The 23687-nt window shown below is 35.5% G+C and overlaps 1 protein-coding gene across 7 annotated transcripts in view; it reads left to right on the top strand.

Annotated features, from left to right (window-relative positions):
• Positions 1-23687, top strand: part of LRRC4C (leucine rich repeat containing 4C) — a 464862-nt gene that overhangs the window by 296987 nt on the left and 144188 nt on the right. The window lies entirely within an intron of this gene.

The following is a 23687-nucleotide window of genomic DNA, read 5'->3' as shown; positions in this document are numbered from 1 at the left end:
TATGTTTAGATGTACCTGATCTTGAAACAGCAGTTTTCTGAGATATTGTATGGTGTACACCATACCAAGGTTGGAAAAGACCTTCAAGATCATCTAGAGAGACCATGTCCCTCAACACAAAATCCAAATGTTCCCTGAACACCTCCAGGATTGGTGACTCCACCACCTTCCTGGACAGCCCATTCCAGTGGTTGACTACTTTTTCAGAAAAATAGTATTTCCTAATGTCCAGCCTAAATCTCCCCTGGCACAGCTTGAAGCCATTCGCTGTAGTTCTATCACTAGTTACATGAGAGAAGAGGCTGACCCCCAGCTCCCTTCAGGTAGTTATAGAGAGCAATAAGGTCTTGTCTGAGCCTCCTCTTCTCCAGACTGAACAATCCCAGGTCCTTTAGCTGTTCCTCGTAAGCCTGTGCTCCAGACCCCTCACCAGCTTTGTCACTCTTCTTTGAACCCACTCCAGGGCCTTAATGTCTTTCTTGCAGCAAGAGGCCCAAAACTGGATGCAGTACTTGAGGTGTGGCCTCACCAGATCTGAATACAGGAGGACAATCACTTCTCTGTTCCTGCTGGCAGCACTGTTCCTGATGCAAGTCAAGATGCCATTGGCCTTCTTAGCCACATAGGCACACTGCTGGCTCATATTCAGCCAAGCATCAATCAATACCCCCAGATCCATTTCCTCTACGTGGTCTTCCAGCCACTCCGCCCCAAGCCTGTAGCGTCGCCTGGGGTTGATATGGCCAAACTGAGGGACCTGGCATTTGGCCTTGTTGAAACTTTTCCCATTGGTTTCAGCCTAGCTATCCAGCCTGTCCAGATCCCTCTACAGGGGCTCACTATACCCAGTCAGATCAACACTTCCAGCCAACGTGGTGTCATCTGTAAACTTACTGAGGGTGCGCTCAATGACCTCATCTGCTGCTCTTTATCTGACAGTGAGAAAGAGCCTTCACAGTGATGGTGATTGTCATAAAGATGGCATACCATATGCAGTTTACATTCTAGAAACCAATGAGAGTAAGACTTTACATTGACATCTTAGCATTTATTATACTTAGTAAATAATAAATATTTAGCTAAGAATCAAACTGAATTTTAAGTAATACTATTACAGTTCTATTTGCTTGTGAGCTTGGGTTGAAATCTTCAGCTAACATCGCCATCAAATTACAAAATTTCTGGTTATAGCAGTTTTCTACTATGTGAGTAATTACTTTTGTCCCCTGCCAGTATCTGGAGGAGCTGAACTGAAATAATCTTAGCTACATGTACCTCTGTGTATATCTTTCAAAAAATACTTGATGTAAAGCTTGTAGCTGCTTATGCATTTAGTACATTCTCTCTGCTAATATTAAATGGTAATGTATATAGGGAAAAGTAGTTTGGGAAGTGAAGTTTAGAAATTTCAAATCACTTTTTTTCCCCAGCCTGATAAACATTAATCAGTATTCACCCATCTGTTTCTTTGCATTTCCTGCTTCTCTACATACGGCAATATGACTGCCTGTTAGTGTGGAGGCTGGCAGGCCATTCTGGGGTCCTTTCTGCAAATGTGTTGCAAAAACATTGACTTTTTTTTTTCCTTATAGAGGTCGGCTTTGAGAAAGCTTAACTCCAAGTATGGAAATATGAGCAAAATCCAGTGCAAGTTCTTTAATTCCCTCTATTTTAACAGTTTATGAGAAGCATGCCAGGAAAATATGAGGTATATTTTTGCAAGAGTGTAGATTATGAGTCAAGGAGCTGATTAAAAGGCCAACAACCATCCAAGCTGTTGCTGAGGTCAACGCAGGATTAAGAGCACTTTGTTATATGCATAGTGCAGTCATGTCCAGGTGCATGGTAACTCCATAAGCTTGAGTACTCCTGATTCTTGTCCTGTTTTTGGAAAAACTTTTCTGTTTTGTAGATGGAAAGATGGCTAAGCAAGACAATGGTTGATATTTGATCTCTGCGGGATCTATGTGTGCTTTTCTGAATCCTAACCAAACCCTGACTTTCTGTCCAACTTCATTTTTTTCCTATCTATAACCCTTACAATCTTCAATACATTAATTATGAACAAGAAAGGTCTTACTAATGTTGTTGCATAAATGAGGAAATACAAGGCAAACTGAATTCTAGATCCCTAAGAGTAAAACTTTTACACTTGGGATAGCAGTCAAGCTACCTGTATAAGTGTAGAGTATCTTAAATTGCACCAGGGAGATTTAGGTTAGACGTTTGGAAAAATTGTTCTCAGAATGAGTGAGATATTGGAACAAGGTGCCCAAGGAGGTGATGAGTTCATTATCTTTGAGGGTGCTCAAGATAGGGTTAGATGTTGCAATAAGTGACACGGTCTAGAGGGGTCTCAGGCATGGGTTGATCATTGGTCTAGATGATCACTAAATGTAGTGGTCTTTCCAACCTTAATGACTCCATGATTCTACGATTCTCTATATGATCTATTGGTACAGTAACTATAGTTATGAAAATAATTGTGATAGAGGAACTATAAATGCCTTCCAATCTGGAAACAGATATACTGGAAATTGTTTCTTTCACAAACTGAAGAGAGTTCTTACATTCTCTGAAAAGATGGAAGAAGAGGCACCAGCCCAAATCTCCTATAAGACTAATGAATGTTAATAAAGGGGAAAACCTCTGTCCTCAATACAGGCTACACAGATAAGTTGTGGATGCCTCATCACGGGAGGTATCCAAGGCCAGGTTGGATGGAGCCCTGGGTAGCCTGACCGGGTGGATGGAAAGCTTGTCCGTGACAGATGAGTTGGAACTAGATGATTAAGATCTTTTTCAACCTAAGCCATTCTATGATCTAGGCTAGGCTTTTGAAATTTATTTAAAATGGAAGAGAGATTTTTGAGCTAGAATTTATTAATTGCTTAGTTGAAAAGCATATTGTATACAGAAATTCTGAGTCATAGTTACTCTATTGCTCTGGTTCCTAACCTGGAAGCAGACCTCAAGGACTTATGAATCAAGTCAAATATGCTAATGTGCTCATTCATTGCAATAGACAAGAATCCTACCTTGCTCAAAGCTGATGAAAACTAGTTTTTCTTCTATTGGAATATGAAGCAGAAAAAAACACAAATAACTTACACGGTAAAGGGAAATAATACAGCTTGTGCTAAAATATCAAGTGATCACTTCTTGAAAATTTCACTCTTTCTTACTATGGATTTTGTTACTGTAAATCTAATATGCCAAGTGACATGCATTGCAGCTGTGCTTTAGCCAAGAGACCAAGGCAGACAGGGTGAGTATAGAAAGCCATTGCAAATAAGCAATGCAAACAAGATCTGCGAGTAATAAGCTATAGTCTAACCTATGGAGTAACAGCAGAGAGAACAATACTTGAATCTGTTGGAAAAGTGTAACACAGAATCATTGTAGACTTATCAGACTGCCGGCCTGACCCAACCTTGGCTGTAACTAATTCCAGAGACAGGAGAATGAATGTTGGCCAGTGTGTAGAAACAGAGTACCTGAATTGGAAATTATGTTCTTGGGAGCTGCCCAAGAGCCAAACAGTGACGCTGGTTGGAAAGATGTTCAGATTTCTCTGGGCATGGCTACCCACTGACATTGGTATCATAGTTAGCGTGGGTTTCAATTAACTGTATGTGAAAAGTTTTTCCTGGAATTTTTCTTGCTATGACCACATTTAATTTTGTGATATCTTGTTTGCAATCTTTGAGATTCAGGTAATCTACTACCAGTGCACAGTATGGTGGTTCAAGATTTTGTATATGCAGTAGAAGAGAATTACATAGGTGAACTGTGAAGGTGAATCTAGCAGTCTAGGTGACTGTAAATATTGAGGACTGTATGGGTCCTCCAGGTTGAGGCTGTTTATTTTTCTAAATGGCTTCTTCAATTAAGAAGTGACAGAGCAATAGCAGTATGCTGAAATCTAATAAAGCTAATTCTCAGAGAAATATTTTTTTTGTTTGTTTTTTTTTAAAAAAGAACTACCTTTGATTTCTTGACCTTTTAGCTGTGCATTTGTTTGGTCATTTATTTTCATACATCAGTAGTTTACAATGCAAAAGTTGCAGCGTATGAGGACATGTGGGCATGTGATTATTTAACACCTGCAGAAAAAAAGATTTCCTTTCAGTTATGATGTTTTGCTAAGGTAAACAGCATGTTCTTAAGAGAATTTCATATGCAAAAGACTGTGCAGTGAATTAAAGCCAATGTGTTTCTGAGACAACGGAACTGAAAATTTTATCTTGGAAAGTTTGAGGTAGGAAAGAAAAGGGCAAGGGAATAGGAGGAAAAGAGGAAAGAGATGAGCTCTGTGTGTGAATGCATAGAAGAGTGAGTGATGGCTTTTCTCAGATTAAATATAATTAATGGGAGATTTGTACCTTCTGTAAAAAGAATTAATTATGTGAAGTTTCAGGGGCTGACTTAACCTCGTAGGATCATGTTCTGTGTCACCACCTGAATACTGATTGATTCATGTATGTTGTTACTACCAGGTGCAAAGATAATCTGTGTACCTGAGGATTTTTTAATTGATGGATAGAAGTTTTCAGCAGGAGATTTTTCCATTACCTCTGGTGGCTCATTTCTTCTTGTAACCACTGTGGAAGGCAATACTGTCTTCTGATGTGTTTGCCTTGCTTTGAGCAGGCATTTGCTTAATATCCCAAAGCATTCTTTGAAAGTTTGCACTTATCTCTGGAGCTTTTCAAAATATTTGTCTGCAGGGTGAGTCGAACATATGGAGAAAGAAGATATGTATCCCAGAACAATCTAAATACTACAGTTCTTGTACAGAGTGGGAAGTTGTCTACAGCCAGGGCCCTAGGCACATTCTGCCCCCTTTTGTCTGGGGGTCCAAAGCCAGTACAGCCAGTAGCTGCCTTCTTCCATGCTGGCCTTCGTGGGAGGCTCTAGGCAGCTCTGCTGGGCGGCCAGAGCAGGCCAGGGCTCCTTGTTAGCACTTGTGCATTATAATGCAGTCTTCTACATGCGAGGTAAACACCTTTAACATTTGTTGACTTTGTTGGTTTTTTTTTTTTTTTTTTTTTTTGGCGAAGTATTGTCAGATGACTTTACTGTCATTCCTTCTGAAACTGTTTTACTCTGCTTTTGATTTAATGAATAGTTATTTTTAGTGAGTCTAGGAAACCTGTGTCTAACACGTTAGTCTGTTTTAGAAAACATTTAGATAATTTAATGAGTGAACCACAAACACTCTAGGAAACTCTTCTGAGTACATATTGAAACAAGATATATGCATCAACCAAGGTACCAGAAAATGTTGAGTGAACTATTTCATGTGTATGATATGTGGACATAGTTCTGTATATCAGATATATAAACGTGGAAGCAGTTGGTGATAACTCAGAGCTTTCTGTAAGTGTTTGGGAATTTTTACCAAGTGGCAAAAAAATATTGCTATTTCTGGATATTTTATATCAGAATTTGCAAATTGAGTTTTGTGTGGATGCAGATGAATACAGTCTGAAAATTGGATTTGAGCAGTGCAGAACAGAATTAGCTGAATGAATTATTTCTCCTAATGAAGTAATTGAAACTCTTCTTAAGGTAGTATAGTTTACTCATACCATGATAACTCTCAAAGCTATGAAGAATATCTTTATTAGTTTGGCTTTAACTCAGAGCCCAAAGGGTCTTTTACTTAGCACTTTAAGAAATTCCAGAGGGTCCTGTATGTTTACAGGCCTTTCTTTCTAAATTAAATAAAAATTCCAATGCAAACTATGCAAATGAGCTTTGTCATTTTCCACACTGAGTTGCCTCTTAGCTTTTCATCATGGAGAGTATGATTTGGTTACTGTAGTGATTTTCCCACAAGGAACCTGTTTTGCAAATGAAAACTAAGAGAAGTAAATACAGATGAGAAAACAACCCATGGCGTAGTACCACTGTCTATTTTCTCCTCAGAGAATGACAATAGCATTGACAACTGTAAATGTGAAATCATTTTAAATATCCACCATTGAAGGTGTATTTCTGATCATAAGTGTGTTTTTGGTAGCTTATCCTAAATGCTAACTTTTACAGCTAATTGCAAAAATAAGATCAGATAACGTATTTTCCAGAAATAACGTAGAGTTGAGTGGCAGAAATTTCAGAAGTCTTTCTTTGGATTTACTCATCAGAAAAGAAATTTTGTGGAAAATGTTTTGTGGAAAATGTAGTGTTAACTCCAGCCAGCAGAGTCTGATTCTTGCTAGCAAAAGAATGGATGTTACAGTCTGTGGCTTTTTGATGAGTATATGAAGTGAAATAAACAGTAAAAATGGCCTACGTCAATTATGTACAAGATGTGTATAGAGTGACTAGTGCCCTTTTGAAGTACCCAAGTAATGGTGTATCTCACTGCCACAAATCCATGGTTTTCATCATGAAAAAAAAAAAAAAAATTATGCACTTTCCATTCTCCAAATTAAAAAATAAATCAATAACTGTTTAATTTTATATCTATGAAGATAGCAAGTCTTTCCTTATCAGAACTTCTTCAAATTTGAACATAGCTTAACAACTTGTAATTTGTTAGGGATCTAAATGTAATTCAGTTGGGACAAGGCCTCACTAATCTATCTGGCTTCTCAACCAAGAAGACAGCACTCCTTCAAGAACATTACAGTTACAATTGATCTCCTTACACAGAAGAAAAAATAATCTTTCATTTAGAGACTGCATCAAGCAGGTATTACAAAAATAGAAGATATAGTTGTAAATTAGATTCGGATCTGGAAGCAATGAAAAACACCACCGTAGATGATGTACAGACTTCCAGAAAAGTAATGTAAATGTGTATGAGAAGCTTGGGAGTTAGTTTAATGTATAATGATCTATTATTGCAAATGGAATAGTGTACACTGAAGTGCAAGGAAGGGAAAAAAAAGAATAAATGTGAACACTGTTGTAGTGGGACAAGTGGCTGAAATCTGTAAAATATGTGAGATTAATGCAGGAGAAAAAAAGATGTAATGGAGACAGAATAATCTCACGTGGCTGAGATGAAAGAAAACCACAGCATTATCAGTAAGAAAGGAGAAAAAGTACTGGAAGTAAGAACAGAATTTACTTTCTCTAGACAGTTTTAGTATATATCTGCAGAACGGCTTCTAAAATGAGAACATCTGTGTGAACAAAACAAACAAAAAAAAATCCACATATTTTTTCAATTTTTCATTTCATCTAGTGAGTGAAGACTGTTTTCTTCACTCAGGTGGAAAACAGACAGTTTCTGTCCTCCAGGGACCTAGCTCAGCTTTTTTGAAGCTTGTGTGTGAACTGTATGTGTAGACTGTGACCTGAGGGTGGATGCAGCCTGACTGCATGGAAATACAGCTATGTTTAGTTGTTTTTTGATAAGCTGTGCAGTAGATGTTTTGACTATTCATATTCAACAAAGTACAAATAGTTTTCCTACTTTTAAAAATAATTGCTGTATGTAGTTACCTAACCAAGTCGACCATGAAAGGTGAACAAGTTCAGTGAATAATAAAAATCTTGAGTTGGCACAGCCTCAGGAAATACTCCTGATGTCTTTTTCTTTAGTCTCCTTAGTAGATTTATGTAGCTATCCTAAATGATGTGGTACAGAATACTGAAAAAACTGTGGGTAAGAGATCTGCAGTCTTGGAGATGTCTGAACAAGAATCTGTATGTATTTGTGTGCACTTGCACTAGCATACACCTTGCCTGGGGAAACTTAAAGCTTCCATGAGGCATGTTATTTTACTTACGATACAGCGGTACATACATATGTGGGTAAAAGACACATCTCGGGTCATTCTAATACCTACAATTCCTCTCTTGCTTAGTGTTTTCAAAGTAAACTGGGAAAAATCTGTAAGTCTAACTAAAAATGGCTGTTAAAATTACTAAGAAGCCTGAACAAAGGTAAAAAATAGAAAACATCATAAGAACAAACTTATGTGGATATCCACGTCTGTTTATTCCAGTGCTGCTTCTGTACCTTTTCTTTTTTTTTTTTTTTAAAAAAAAAGACTACCAATGTCCTCTTAAATCATGAAGTTAAATAAGCATTTACAGTTTAATAATCGAACTATTAATGAAGATTAATGATTTGTCACCTTACCATTTCAACTATTTCACAACTAAGCTGAAGAACTTCATTGCAAAGCAGTTATATTAGCAATTGACAGGAAGGGAATCTAAAGTAACTTTCTTGGCTGTACATGAATTAGTCTGTTACTAAGTAGTTAGGACAGAGGAGCGTGGATTTCTAGTGCAGTGCTTCTCTTTCACATTGCTATCTCCACTGCTGAAATGCACTGCTAGCCACCTCACTGTGCTCATTTTCACTGTTCTTGATAAACAGCCAGGAAACATCCATGACTGTTGATGGGTGCCATTTTTTTTTCCAAATGAAGGAATTCACCTTTGCTTCCATATCAGACGCCATTTTGTCAGACTGCCCCTCTGCTGACATCTGTCACACGGCAGCAAAATGTAATGGAATATTGGCGAGAAGGTTCAAACTGTACTGCCATACCACCAACATCCGCCTCTGCCATTGAAGGCAATGTAATAAAGTAGAAGACTTTATTCTCAAAGTATCCCTATTATATGATTAGTTGTGTAAATAGAAAACTTTATGCATTGTTTTTTATGTTAAATTCCTGTTACAAACTCAGGATATATACATTACACTTAAGGCGTGCTTGCCAAAGTGAATAAATGACTTTTGAAGAAGTTTACAAGAAAATTATGGCTAAATCAATGATAAGGCTGATTGTAAAGACGTAGGAATGGCAGAGCTGCTGTTTTCCCATCCAATTTTCTTGTGCCTCTGGCAGAGAGGAAATGAAATATAAACAGTAAACGTTCTCCAAAGATCTTTGATATTTTTGTTATTTAGTCCCAGTGGATTTGAAAAGTTAACACTCCCAACATAAAAAATAATTCCAAGTATTTTACTGAGTTTATGTAAGGACAGATATTTGTTAATGCCTTTCCTTTTTGCAAATGAAGTCTGAGTCGTTTACTGAAACAATGGTATTTTGCATCTGATCCTTCACCAAATAAAGCAAAGTAAACTATCAGAGACCATTTCTGTGCATGATTAGTGTTCTTTTATAAATATGCTGTGCTAAAGTTTAAAAAAAAAAAAAAAAAGGAAATATAGATGTGTTTGATTTCTTCTATAATTGTCTTGAATTAACTGTTCTATTGGTTATTAAACAAACAAACAAAAAAAAGCTGAAAAAGCAATAGTAAGACAGGTGATGAGACACACAAAATTGATGAATGTATTCAAAGTGATGACTTAGAGTTTTGAGACCTTTATTTTTTCCCTTCATTTCAGTCATGAGTTCAGCAGCCGTGTAGTAAATTGGTTCGTCATGCAGAATTATTTCACTCAGTTGTTTTTGGCATCCTTCAGTTAACAAACAGCGTGCAGCCTTTGGATAGATATTATCGTTCTACTAGGCTCTGTTAAGTTAAATAGGTTAGACATGAAGTGACTTAAAATTCATTTATTTAGATCTTCTATTTAGGTTTTGTATTTCCTGAAATTAAAAATGAATCTTCTGTCATATAAGCCTCATATTCCTGTATTCAAAATGTATAATTTTGTAAGTATTCTTCAGTGTTATCTTGTTCAGTCTAGCAGTGTCTATCTCAGTGATATTTTCATGTTAAGCTAATAAAATTACTCCTAAATATATGCCTGCATTTGTATTGAAGAATGGACACAGAGCCGTCGACCTCCTGTTTATAAAGCTGAAGTCAGGATCTCATGCACTTCTGTGCTGAAATCTCAATTGATTCATCGCGTTGCTAACAATTTCAAATTCCAAACTCTTTTGCCCAATTGAAAGAGTAAGTGTAGATTAAGATGATTATCACCACAATCTAGATATGTCTTAGATCCTGCTTTCTCTTTTCAGGAAGTGGTCATAGGTCACAGGTCCTAGTCTCTGATATGTAATAGACATTTAGTACTTCAGTATGGAACTTGATGTTAGAACTATGTGAAAAAAATCAGCTTTTATACAATGGATGTTCTACACAGAAACTGTTTAGAGATCTTCTTGAGTAATGAGATTATTTTTATATTTGAAAGAACTCCTGTATAACGTATTACTATGTTTAAAAAGCCTTACATCGGCAAGGTGTGATAGATAAACCCATTTCAATCATTGCCCTATTCTGTCTTCATCAGCTATAAAGGTTTCTGCATTTTGTACAGGATCTGATATTCACACCCAGGCCACATTATATGTGTTATAGTGCTTCTGCTCACTCACAAGCTTTACATGTTGGTGGGATATTTATCAACTATCTATTGTATGATTTTGTTAGATTGTCAATATATTTTCACTCAGTGGTAGAAGTCATTCCAATATAGATCTAGTGTGAGAAGTCTGCACTAATATTCTTAACATTCTGATATGAGGATAGGTGGAAAGGAACAGAGAGTCTGAACTGGGTGCCCAGTCTAAGCAGTGAAATAGTATCTGGTGAGTGTCATCATTACAGAATTAGTTACAGCTGTACACCCTCAAGTTCTTATAATCTCAAGTCTAAATCTTGATGATGTCCCTTGTGTGGAGTGGAAACAGATCACAAATTGCAGTTGAGTTATTTGGCTTAGATCATTCAGCACAGGTTCAGGCTTGGCATTTTTCATTCCTCTAGATTTATGATTATGGTAGTCTACCAAAAAAAAATTATTTTATTAGAACAAAATAGTATTTGTTTAGAAGGAAACTATTTTGGATAGAGTGTAACTTAAGTAATTACTTATTTTCCAAGTTTTTTTGTTTTTTTTTTTTTTTTTTTTTTTCCTGCTCTCGTGAAAGACCAGCTTTTCTGTTCTGTGAATTCTTGGGTATTCAAAAAAAAAAAAAAAAGTTTCTTCACTGAAGTGTTAAGAAAAATTTGTTTGCCTGTGGTGTTCTAAAAAATAATAATTAAAAAAAATTTCAGATCAGAGCTACCCTTTATTTATGATTTGATTCACCCACTAAAAGCAAAATAAGAACAACGCAGTCAATTTGACTGACCTTTATTTGATTCATTTTCTGACAATTTAAAATTTTTAAAAAATTTAATCTAGATAAATTCATCTGAAAATAATTTCAAAACAAATCTGAATGTCATTAATGGTTGTGGGTTTCCTTTTTTTCTTTAAATAGGAATTAATGGCTTAACAGAATTATTTATTTATGAATTCACCTCTTAGCTCCTCCCAAATGAATATAATATTGATTAAAATATTGAAAATTAGCCAACTCTTCTCCTGAGCATCCTGTTTCACTCTCTTAACATAAATGTACAGGAGCATTTTAAATCTATCAGTTGATTTAGCAAAAAAATCATCTTAAAAATAGTTTAATAAATTGACAATGCTTATTGATCTCCTTGCTACCTAGTAGGGGATTGTTAATTTTCTTGGAAGGAGCTTGTTCACACCCTATCTTTAGCCTAATGAAGATACTAGCATGTTGATTGACCCCGCAGCAATATATTTCTACTTCCTGGCAAAAATCATTGATATAAGTGTGTGGCAGTAAGCAGAAATAATTCTCCAATAAATTTGACATCTAATTATGACATTAATAAGCAGAAAGGCTTTGAAGAAAGAAGTAGTATTTTCTTTGTTCATAAAAATATATCTTTGATGAAATAAACTTGGCTGAGTAAAGTTGTTTTTTTTTGTAGGACATAAATATGAGGTTTGAAGAACTGTGGAACAGAGTAGGTACTGGAATCAAACATCTTTAAATGCTTTATGATTAGCTGTTCTAAAATTTTAATAGAACATCATATGACCAGTTAGCTCAAAGGAGAAAACTAATCTGCACTCACAGTTTGAATAGATGTCAAAGATTCATAGACTTCAATATTCAGTCACAGATTGAACTCAATGGTAAATGAGAAAACTTAATTCAGTATTTTCTGCAATACAAATTTTTGTCAGGAGATTCTGATGGTGACCATAGAGAGATATTGTCACAATTGCATCAGGAGGTTTGATAGTGTATTTCTTTGGACAGTAGAGCAAGAAAATGCTGTTAACATAACTGCTGTCAGAGGCTGCATCAAATCTGTATTTGTTTTGTTGATTCTTGACATCTCATTTTCTTCATCTCCCTTGGGGGTTGAGGATTGTCTCTATTGTTGAATCTGCTTAAAAATAATTTCTGAAAGGATCTTTTTGGAAGCCTGTGCTTTTTTTTTTTTTTTGGCTTGGTTCCTTTTTACTTGCTAAGTTCCAATGCCATGGCTGAAATAGTCTAATACCAGGTACTTCACATAGTAACATACAGAAAGTACATGTAGCATGGTTATACACTCCTGTATTACTCACTGCCTCAACTGGCTTGCTAATATTTCTCTTTCTTACACAAAAAAGACATATGCATATTAAATGCATACGTTCCACACTTTTCAGCTATTTTAAAGTGTTATAGGAGCTATAACTAATCTAATAATAATAAAATGTACCTAATCCATTACTTGCTACACTAAAAAAAATTTTCGACGGGTATACATATCAATTTTTTTTTCTTTCTTCTTTCCTTTTTTTTTTTCTTCCATTTTCTTCCTCTTTCTTTCTGTCTCTTAATTTATTATTATTATTTTTTCCTGGAAAATTAAAAGCAAACACCTCTGAAAAAAAATATTGATTTATATGAAAGTATAGTAGTTTAGGTCAGATGAGAATATGACTCTATTTTTTGTACACTTAAGAAATCTATACTTTTGAAGGTAGGTACCTCCTACTGCCTCCTGGGACAGTGGCTAAAAGCTGCTATCTAGTGAAAATAATATTAGGTGGTGGCTAGCTGAATGATAAAATATTTGCTCTCTTCCTTTCCTGTGGTTATCTTGGTATTAGAAAGGATTGCTGGCTTTTACAGGAAATTCAAGGAAATCAATGCTCTGGTGACATTGCTTATACATTTGCATTAGCTTTTTGACTGGATATAGTGCCAACTATAAGAACATCTTTGAGGGGAAAATAAATCTACACTCTAACTAGCTATAGAATGTCTTGCAAGTTATTGTTAAGTCTGTGTTTTCTTTAAAAGCTCCCCCACTCAGCAGTTTTCAAGCTTTCTACTTTCAAAAAGCTGACGTACAGGGATAATCTTATCTCAGGAATAATTCTAAAACACTTTTTTTTCTTCATTATTTTATCCTTTTTTTTAAAATCATATTTTACTATAAAATGTTTCTACCTGTATGAAATAATGTTGATACAATAAAAAGACAACTGAGTATTATCACTGTGTTTCTTCATCAGATCATACCTTCTGGTTGTTCAGCATAGTTTCTATTTATTCAGCTTATAAAAAAAAAAACACTGTGGCTTACGTTGTTTGTAATGTTTTATTCAGTGATAACTACATGTGTTACAAAAATTGTCTACTTAAACAGTTCCAACACTTTTTAATACATAAAGCTTTTATTGTTTTTTGTATATGCACACAAATTATTATTTAACTTGTAAGGGAAAGAGTGCTACAGAGCACTTTGTGGCTTGTTAAAAGTTCCAAGTTTAGAATTCATGTAACTACTAGTAGCACATTAAGCAATGAAGATAGAAGGATTATGGACAAGAGATTCTGAAAAGAGGAATGTTCTTTCAAAAACAGACAGACATAAGAAAAAAAAATTGTAAGCTACAGAATAAACAAATAATTGGGGAAAGCGGGAGAATTACTTCAAAATAGTGGCCTTCAAGAATATGCTCTATTTCACTGAATTAGACCAAACTATTCAATGAGTATATTCAATAGATTGTTGTGACTAAGAGCAAAACAGAATAATTACAAGAAGTAAGCTTCTTAAGGAAAAGAAGTTAGTTTAAATTGAAGAAGCAAGAAAGATACTGAGAAAAACAGAATGTGCAAACAAGAAGACAAAATGTCTCTTGCTTTCACAAAAGTCAGAGTCCCAGTTAATCAAAGGTTCTTTGATTCTTTGGGAGCTGTTATTCAAGCTTTGGTGTATCATTGATTGCTATAACTTTTCTGCATTATCTCAGATTTTGACTTTAAAGAAATTTCCACCTTTTTTTCTGAGGATCAGAACCAGAATCCATTAAGCCATATTTATTATTTTTAGAATTACTTTCTGTTGTATCAAAGATCACATTTGGCCCTATAGCTTTATCCCTTGTGCTGCCTTGTAAGAGGCATTCTGTCAGAGATTTGGCATTCACTGGAGACCAAGAAAATTCAGTTTGCCTTTATAACCTAGGAAGAGTTTTTCCTCTTTCTTTCTCTTCTAGTTTATGCATCCAGAATTGCTGAAAATTATAACAAGAAAAAACACAAAACTAATAATCGCATTATATCTACAAGTTACAGTGGATTAAACAGAGTCCAATTTTTGCTAAGGTTTAGCTGTGGCTATCAATTGTCTGTGTAAAACCCTTTGTGGTGAATTACGACATTACATAACACCAGAATAGTGTTTTGTACGAAAGAGTAAGGTTTTGTTCTTGGTGGAATTAATGCAGATTTTATAATATAAAATAACACACTCATAGAGCATAGAGTGAAATCTTGTTCATTCCAAGGGCTAGCATAGGAGTAAATAAGAGATTAGTCTCCATAGGATATTTAAGCACGGTGAAAATCGCCCCACCTGTAAAGGTTTATCGTGTTTCAGAGTTGTAGGGGTTAGAAGGGACATCTGGAGATTATGTATTCTTTTTGGATATTTTTATACTAATTTCACTAAAACTGCCTAGAGAGTTCCTTGCCTGAAGACACAGCAAGCAGGCAACCCAATTTATGACCCTGTTACAGATGCAATCAAGATGAACTCTATCCCTTTAACAGCAAGTCAAGCTAGTGGGCCTGGTGAGATTTTTCACCTTCTTATGGAGCTATGAAACAATGACGTTACTACCTTACTATATTGTCTGCCTGAATTTTACCTCATCCTTCTGGGGACAATTGGTAAAAAATTCAATTTTTTTTCCTCTTCCAATTTTTTTCTTGGAATTTGGAGTATAGGATCCTAATCTCCTTTCTCAAAGTCACGGTCTCATTTTTCATGATTTTCTTTGAACTCTATAATTACTGCAGGTCTATAAATAGGGGGAAGGGGGAAAAGGGGAAAAGTGTTCTAGGGCACTTATATTCAAGGCTAATGAGCTATATATGAGTAAACCAAGTAAACTAAAAGCAGCTTTTCTATGACGCTATTCCAACAGCGTGCCTAGCATTTTTCCCATTGTTACCATCTGCAATGATATAGATTATAAATACTGTTGTTTGATACAAGCTTATCTTACTCTGTCACAGAAAGCATTTTCAGAAATGTTTATTTGTGTATCCTTATGAAACAGAAATCATAGAGCTATTGAAATTCAGTGAAGTCTTCTGTTTGTTTTTCCCTGTGTTACACCTCCTGCCTGGAAGCTCACTGCTGTTGCCAGACAACAGTATGTTCATAATTTTTGAAGCATTCATGGGAAGGCCACATTTAAAAAAAAAAATAAAAACCTGTTGACCTCGAGGAAAATTGCCCATTTTATTTTTCCTTGAGACTTTACAGCTGTGAGCCTATTTCATTCAAGCACTAGAGGAAGAGAAGACAGTGTTGAGAAAAGAGTAATAACGGCTTGCTTTGGAGATGAAATAGAGTAAGCAAAGATGTTTTATATTAGCCATGTAAAGTGTTTGGGCAAGGAATAGTAAAAAGTATAAAGGTATGGACACATACATCAGAAAGGAGATCATGCTACAAGTTGTTCTAGAGGCAATTAGAAATGCATTAGCAGTGCTGAGTTTGACATGTAATGTCATGTTCAATTGCAGCTAATCTAAAGTGATTCCTGTGGCTGTAGGAGTGTCCAAACACTGGTGAAAGAAGTAAATTAGCTACAAATTTGTGCTATTACACTGTGCTTTTTTACCTGACCCTTTGATATAGTTTCTCTCTTGTTGCTAGAATATCATAAGAGAAATATGTAAACTCGTGTTTGAACAAAACACTTTTAGAAATAATCTGTAGTAAGAACAATGTGTGTTTTGGGGAAATGGATTTAATGGCATAGTTTTCTATTTTGTTTCTCGTGTTTGGATTGTGTAGAAGGAACTTCTGACTTACTGTTTCCATTCAAAAGTCTTTCCGTATTTGTTTCAGCAGGATTTATATACATGATCTGTATCAGTGGATGCAGCGAAACAACTGCACCATCGTGTACTTTGGCATCTAGTATCTTTCTTCTTTGGTTTATGGAGTTTAGCCACTGCAGATTGTTAAAAAGCTATTCTTTGTAGCATTCAGGAGTTCTGCTATAGAAATACCTATAATTCTTTACATTTAATGTTGTGTTCATATTTGTGAATTGTGCAGTAGGTATATGCATGTAGTACAACAGATGTCTTCTGGATGAACTTTTTTTTTTTTTCAATCTAGTTCTAATCAAAGAAGGAAAGTTTAGATTCAGTTGTGGGTTAAGGGATGAGGAAGCAGAGGCTTGAAACGTGTGCTAGGGTTCTTAGTTTGTTGAAACTAATCAGTTAAAAATCTTTGTTCCTTTATCAAACTACCTTTGGATTTATTACTTACCCTGTTATCATCGCACTAACACTTGTCTCTTGCAAAGGATATATTTGAATGAAGAGGATCCAATTTTGTAACATAGTTTTGAATCAAGAATGGATGAATGAATCTGTTTTTAATCCAAATAAAGAAAAATAAAGTATCTTGAAATGCTTTCAGTTTCATTCAGCATTTCCATCAACACAACATGCTAGATGTTGTGTTGAGGGACATGGTCTAGTGGGAATAGGTGAACGGTTGGACTGGATGATCTTTTAGGTCTTTTCCAACCTCGGTGATTCTATGATTCTATGTTTTAAATCAAAATGCTTATGTCCACTTATATAATACAAACATCTGATATCATTAACTAAGCAAAATTCAACGTTCCTCTCAGAAAGCCATAAATTGTGAAGCCCAGAAAATTATTATACAGCCTACAGTCATAAACCAGCAAGTTTTAATTACCATCTGTAAATATTTTACCTTTCTGTCTCTGTCACCTTTGCTGGGTGATGCCCATTCTTGAACAATGAGGATTTGGGTTTAAAATTATTAACTTGTAAATCTAAAAAGGATTTAAGGATGAATCCATTTTAAGGACAAATGTAACTGGTTAAGATTTAATATGTCATTGATAACAAAAGGAAAATATTGTGCATTTTTAAAAAATGATTAAAAGATGTATTCTTTCGCATTCTTAGCTATCAGATTTGATCTCTCCTTGCCAGGAATTCAAAAAATAATGTGTATATCTCAATAGAAATTACATTAAATGTTATGTTATTAGAAATTTTATTTTTAAAATCCAATAATTACATTAAAAATAAATGACCTTTTATCCTTGAATTGAGAGTTATGCAATTGTGAGGAAGAATAATTTTGGTAATTTTCCAGTATCTTTTTCAGAACTTTTAATGTTTTAGTTAACATTTTATTGAAAGGTAAATTACTCATTATCTCATTATCCACGTGTTTGGTCTGAAGACAAGAGGGGAAAAAATATATATATCTTGATTAATAATAATATTTTCATATACTATTCTAATGGCTTCAGAATCAATATTAGAAAAGAGAATAGAAGTGTGGCATAATTTATAAAAACATATTTTTTTATTCTGCATAAAAAAGCCCTTAAATATGTTATAGCCAGTGGTGTTTTTTTGTTTTTTTTCTTGACATTTCATGTTTTCCAGTAGGTGACAGAAAACAAAACCCTCTTATTATCCACTTAATGTTATCTAACATCTCAAGAAGAGAAGTAAACAAACAAGTGAAACCGATTCTCTCCAAAGAAGCATTTAAAAATTGCATAACCAATGCTATACTCATAAAAGACTGTGACAATAATTTGCAGTGACCTAAAGTAAAAGGAATCAGTCCATAACAATTTGAATAACAAATAGATTAATGAAATCTGCCATTTCCTGCTATGTAGTGTTTTGTTCATAGTTGTGTTATGTTTCATCTCTGCTAGGCAGTTATAATTGATGAATCTATACGAGACTAGTCAGTGTTAATTTCATCAGTCTTCTGAAATGACGTACTGAAACACTGCTGAGAATGAAAATGTTACTATTATTGCTTCTTTGAACCTAAGCTAACATATTCTGAAAAGTATTTGAAATGTTGGCAGAAAGTAATGTCAACAAGCTTCTGATTTCTGAATCCATTGTAACACTTAAAATCAAGTGTTTGTATGTGGCATATTATGGGCACACAGGAGTAGGTCTACTACTTTGTATTAATTGAAAGCCACGTTAATTTAGTGTGATGTTGACCTCAAACTAGTAGCGCTAAATCTCATGCAGGGTACCTTGACTTTCAGCAAGGCTTTCTGTCTTAGAATCAGCATCATATTAATTACATTTTCATAGCTTCTGTGTGTGGGAAGAAAAAGACATATTTTTGTGATCGTTGATGCTTCTAGAAAGATCTTTATAATATTTGTGACATTCATGTGCAAAAAAACAATGCCTAGATACAGGGCTGTAAGTGGGAGGAGGGGCGTTGGAGTGAAAGACAAATGTGTGAACATGGTATTATGCTTTTGGGCCTGATGTCTGATAAGTGATAATGCCTCTATGTATGAAGGCAGGACATTCCGGGTCAGGAATCCACAGCACCTGATTTTACCTACTCCAGACTTCTCTCATGAATGAAGAAGGATTATCTTGCCACTTAGTGAGTTCCCATGATCATACTCAGAACAGCAATTTTTATTTCCTTTTTCAAGATGGAGGAGTTATGATAAATTGCTGCCCACTTGTCTAATTCATGTTCAGGACAGATAGGGAAAAACTCTTTAACCCACAGCTATATCTCTGAATTAGTCATGCATGATGGATAACCATTGCCTAGAGTTGCAGTTCTTCCTAAAATGATCAAGACATGACAATGTGTTTTGATTGTAACACTCTGGAAAATTAGAATCCTTAGGATTCTTGTGTCATATTTAGTATAGTGTGAGATGCCTAGCTACTACCATATTGGTCACCAGCTGAGTAACTGATTTAACGGAATGATCTAAGATTCCGTGACTACTTCCAGTTATTTACATTTTGATCACAAAATAGAGTGAGTCTAAGAATCCTAGATATCTTGATTTAGACTGTTCTCGACAGTGAACCATCATGATTTCAATAAAAAACAAGAGTTAACAAGTCTGTAAATCAGACTACATATTGGAGGAGTATTTAGTTAGAAGTCCGAATTCTAACTAGAAGTGAGACAATTTTTTATTTTTTATCTTTGTTAGTAAACAGCACTGGGAGGTATCTACAGATATGGCGAGTCTCCATCACTGGAAGTCTTTAAATGAAGATGTTTTATTGAAATATGAACTGCAGCTGAGACAGACCAGTAGTGTAAAAAGCACTGAATGAGAAAAGTCAAAATATTTTATCTAAGATGTTCTGGTGCATAACAGTGATGGTAACACTTGCTTGCAAAGTCCTTGCTTAACCAGTGGCCATCTCTTTCAAATCTGAGTGCTTAATAGTCAATTAATTGTCAATGGAACTTGTCAGTGAAGGGGTCACAAGATTTTAAGGGAGACTTCAAATACATTTTTTTTCTGCTTCAGAGTGAGATTACTGTTGAATGGATTGACGGTGATTCTTAATTCATGTTAGAATGTTTTTTTGTTGGCATCTTTCCTGTGGTTTTAACAAGTAGTTATAAAATTCTGTGTTTGGGAAGAGGATTGTCATTTAGAAAAAAACAGACTGGATAAGAAACTTGCAGGTGAAATAATCTTATTGTTTTAAGCAAATTCTGGGAAAGCAGAAGGATTTGCTGGATTTGCAAACTCTGAGCAGAGCTCTGGGAATACCCATTGCTTATGCCAGGTCAGCCTCATGGATTCTCCTTCATTGAGCATTGGCAGCAGGTGGCTGCTGTGCCCTTCGGGCTGCTCTCAAGGCCTCCCTAAGCAATGCATTCATGCACTATGTGGTATCACTGATATTTCAAGTGAAGTATGTGTTTAAGCAAAATGTTGGGTCAGAGCTCTGGAGCGATGACTGCACTCTGGGAAGCACAGCACTCTGAAATGTGCTGCTGTGCAGAATGCTGGAAGGAAGAGGGCCTTGGGGAGCAAGTAATTTTACAAGGAGTAAGATGTTACTCTTTGGCTGAAACCTCACTTCTGCAAAATGACTTATAGGAGGCTCAGAAGGGATCTTATCAGGGTATATAAATATCTAAAGGGAGGCTGCGATGAAGATGGAGCCATGCTGTTTTCAGTAGTGGTCAGTGCTAGGACAGAAGGCAATGAGTACAAATGGAAACATAAGAGGTTCGCTCTGAACACCAAGAAGCACTTCCGTGCTGTGTGAGTTATGAATCACTGGCACAGGTTGCCCAGAGAGGCTGTGGAGGCTCCTCCTTGGACAGTTTCAGAAGCTGCCTGGACATGGCACTGGGCGCTATGCTCTGAGTGGCACAACCACAACAGGGATTGGACCAGATGGACCCAGAAGTCCCTGCCAATCTTAACCATCCTGTAACTCACCTGTAAATACACCTGTGAGTCTGGCTGGGATGCAAGCAGGAGCAAAACTTCTGCCGACTGTACAAGTATGACTAAACCACAGTTAGACATGCTGGAACATTGAAAGAGATGTTACCTTTTTCTAGCTCAGAGTTTTCATTGCTTTTATTTGCATCTTGTTTTTTATTTGTTTCTTTTGTGGTTCCTATCCATTTCATTCTCATTCATGTTCCTAATTCCAGCTAAAGTTTTTATATGAGACGGGGAAGGAAGAGACATTCAGAGCTACTGAATTTAAATAAAGTAAAAGATAAACTATTTTTTGCTTTGATCTTTTATTTTATTTACTTTTTTTCTTCCGACAAGCAGAAGAAAACTCTAGGCAATCACTCTGTATTTGGCATCCAGCTAAATAAGCTATCTGTATTTAACTCCCCAACTTGTTGCTTTGGGACACAGATGCAGTTATACTGTTGAGACACATTGCCTTTGGTTGTGGTATTTGGTTGGTGCAAATTAAGCTTCAGTTGGAGATTTCTAAAGATTGCTTCGCGCCTGAGTGAAATAACCATTCGTGGCAGGTAACAAAAAAAAAAGGTTTGTGTTCAAGTAATAACCACATGAAAACTGAAAGGAATGTGAGGATGATGCAGAAGCAGCTGTACTAAATGAAAATGCCCACTGGGTAGCTTCTTCACACAACGGAATTCAGTGAGAATCATGACATGGGGAGACTGTCCCCAGATACTTAGATATTGCATGTCTCTTCTGGGCTTTCTGCTTCTCCATATAATTTTTCTAGCCTATTGAACATCTTATGGCAATGTGATGTTCGAAGCCAGCTTAATCATAGCTCATTGTTTGAATCTTCTTTCAGTGTTACTTCAAATTTAAAGATTTAGACTTGAAATTATTAAACTTTTGACATTTAATATTGCACTTGAATGTTTTGTTCTTTTTCTTTAAAGGAGAAAGAGAAGGCATGTCAGTGAATGACAGGTGAAAGCCAGTGATGCCATTGGAGAACTTGGAGATCATAGGGAATGAGCATACTAACATGAGTTTCAGAAATGTCTTCCTCAAGATCTGTACTTGCTTTGTGGTCTGCAAAGAACTTGTATTTTCTGCAGTGCTGCATTTGAATTTTGCTGAAACCCCGTATATCACAACTCGTAGGGAATGTTAAATTAAAAATTAAAAAATGTTCCTTTTGATTGCTCTTTACACTTAATGGGTGAACTCTGGAGGTCATCTTCTTGTTTGGGTGTGCATAACAGTACTTGAGTAACAATGAATACTCAATCAAATATATTCACAGGCTGAAATCCCAGCCTACATCAGACTCTACTTTTAAACCTTCAGGTAGAGAGCATGAAATATTATAATTCATGTTTGAGCAATGCATCTGGGTCATGCATACAGTATAGCACACAGACTGTTTTCAAAGTTACAAGCAAAAGTACTGCTGGATAATATTTTTCCCATTTCTTTTGTGCCATGTGTCCTCTGCAGATTACTTTTAAAGCTATACTTTAAAAAAGATATCAAGAACTAAAAGGCTATTAAAAACCAGAACTGATAAATTTTGCAGCCACATAGGTGGGATGTAGTTAGATTGATGAGATATTCCCTGTCTTTTTTGTCTGAATTGCATAGTGGCTTTGTTAGTTGACAGCCTGCATTATGTTGCCCTTATCATTTATTATGTGGGTTTTTTTCAAGGCACGACTTCAAAAGTAATGAATAATGTGCATGCTATGTGCATGATATAAAAAAAAAAAGTATGTGTTTCTTTTTTGACTGTTCAAAAGGTTCTATATTACTGACAGCTTTAACGTATGTGGTTGAGAGGGGGTGATGGCCCAAGTGTTGCATGTTAAAGGATTATTTGTTTTTCACAATATAATTATCTATGACACAAAAGCTTTTATCTTAAAAAAGCAAGGTATTGACAGGAATATGCATTTATAAAACAAGCAGTGCTGTTATCTGTCAAATATAGTTATTATATCTTTTATAGCCATCTGGTGTATCTGCTTACATAGATATAAGCACATAGCTGTTCTAGAAATATATGTTTACAAAATGCCTGTGGTACTTGTTAGTAGTAAGGTCTCAGGAAATGAAGTTCTAATAGGAAGAATATTTAGAAGTAATTTCCAGAAAATGTATTACTCTTTGAAAACAGGTAACGAGAAGCAGCAGGATATCTACAGATCGTCTCAATTTTGGTCACCAAATTAAACAATTGTTTTTCCCTTTATACAAATAGCCAGCTTCAAAACTCAAAGTCTGACACTGAGGTATAAACAAAGATCACTCTATCTGGGATGTTTAATTAGATGTGATAGTTCTGCTTATAATGTATATAGTAACATACAATCATGTGGTTGTTCTTAGATTACTGACAGTTCTATAAAAGCCTGTTACTTCCATGCACTCTCTAAAAGGGAGATTTGAATAATGTCCGCTATGTTATTCTTGTGTAACTAGTAATAGGACTGGGGGAATGGCCTCAAATTGCACCAGGGGAGATTCAGATTTGACGTTAGGAAATACTACTTCTCTGAAAGAGTGGTCAGGTTCTGGTATGGGCTGTCCAGGGAGGTGCTGGAGTCTGGAGGTGTTCAAGGAACATTTTGATGCTGTGTTGAGGGACATGGTTTAGTGAGAACTATTGGTGATAGGTGGACTATAGGACGGTTGGACTAGATGATCTTGTAGGTCTTTTCCAACATTGGTGGTGCTATGATTCTATGATCTCAATATATATTGCACCTAGTATTGAACTTTGATACTGTTTTAATGAGAAGTAATAAGCAGCAGTTGAAGATAATTTCATTAGTTGAAAATCATTTCATTATGATCTAGCTTTTAAAAACTATAACATTTTACTTCTAGAAATGTGATAATATTAACCAGAAACAGAGAAGAGCTCACTTCGGTGAACGAAAATAACTTTGATGTTCATGTCTTAGTTTCAAAAAAACTGTTGTAGGAACATGTCCTCTCATGTGAGAAACCTTGTCCTTTTCTATTACTGAAAATATTTCAAATAAAAACTTTCATTTTGGATATTGCAAGATGCAAAGACTCAGTAGCTGTTGGTTGTCATTGTGAATTCAGTACTTAGCATAATTAATGACTG

Source organism: Tympanuchus pallidicinctus, unplaced genomic scaffold, assembly GCF_026119805.1.
Source record: "Tympanuchus pallidicinctus isolate F22 unplaced genomic scaffold, pur_lepc_1.0 scaffold3, whole genome shotgun sequence".
In the NCBI taxonomy this organism is placed as follows: Eukaryota; Metazoa; Chordata; class Aves; order Galliformes; family Phasianidae; genus Tympanuchus; species Tympanuchus pallidicinctus.
The sequence above is the reverse complement of the archived record's forward strand: the minus strand, read 5'-3'. Positions and strand labels throughout refer to the sequence as shown.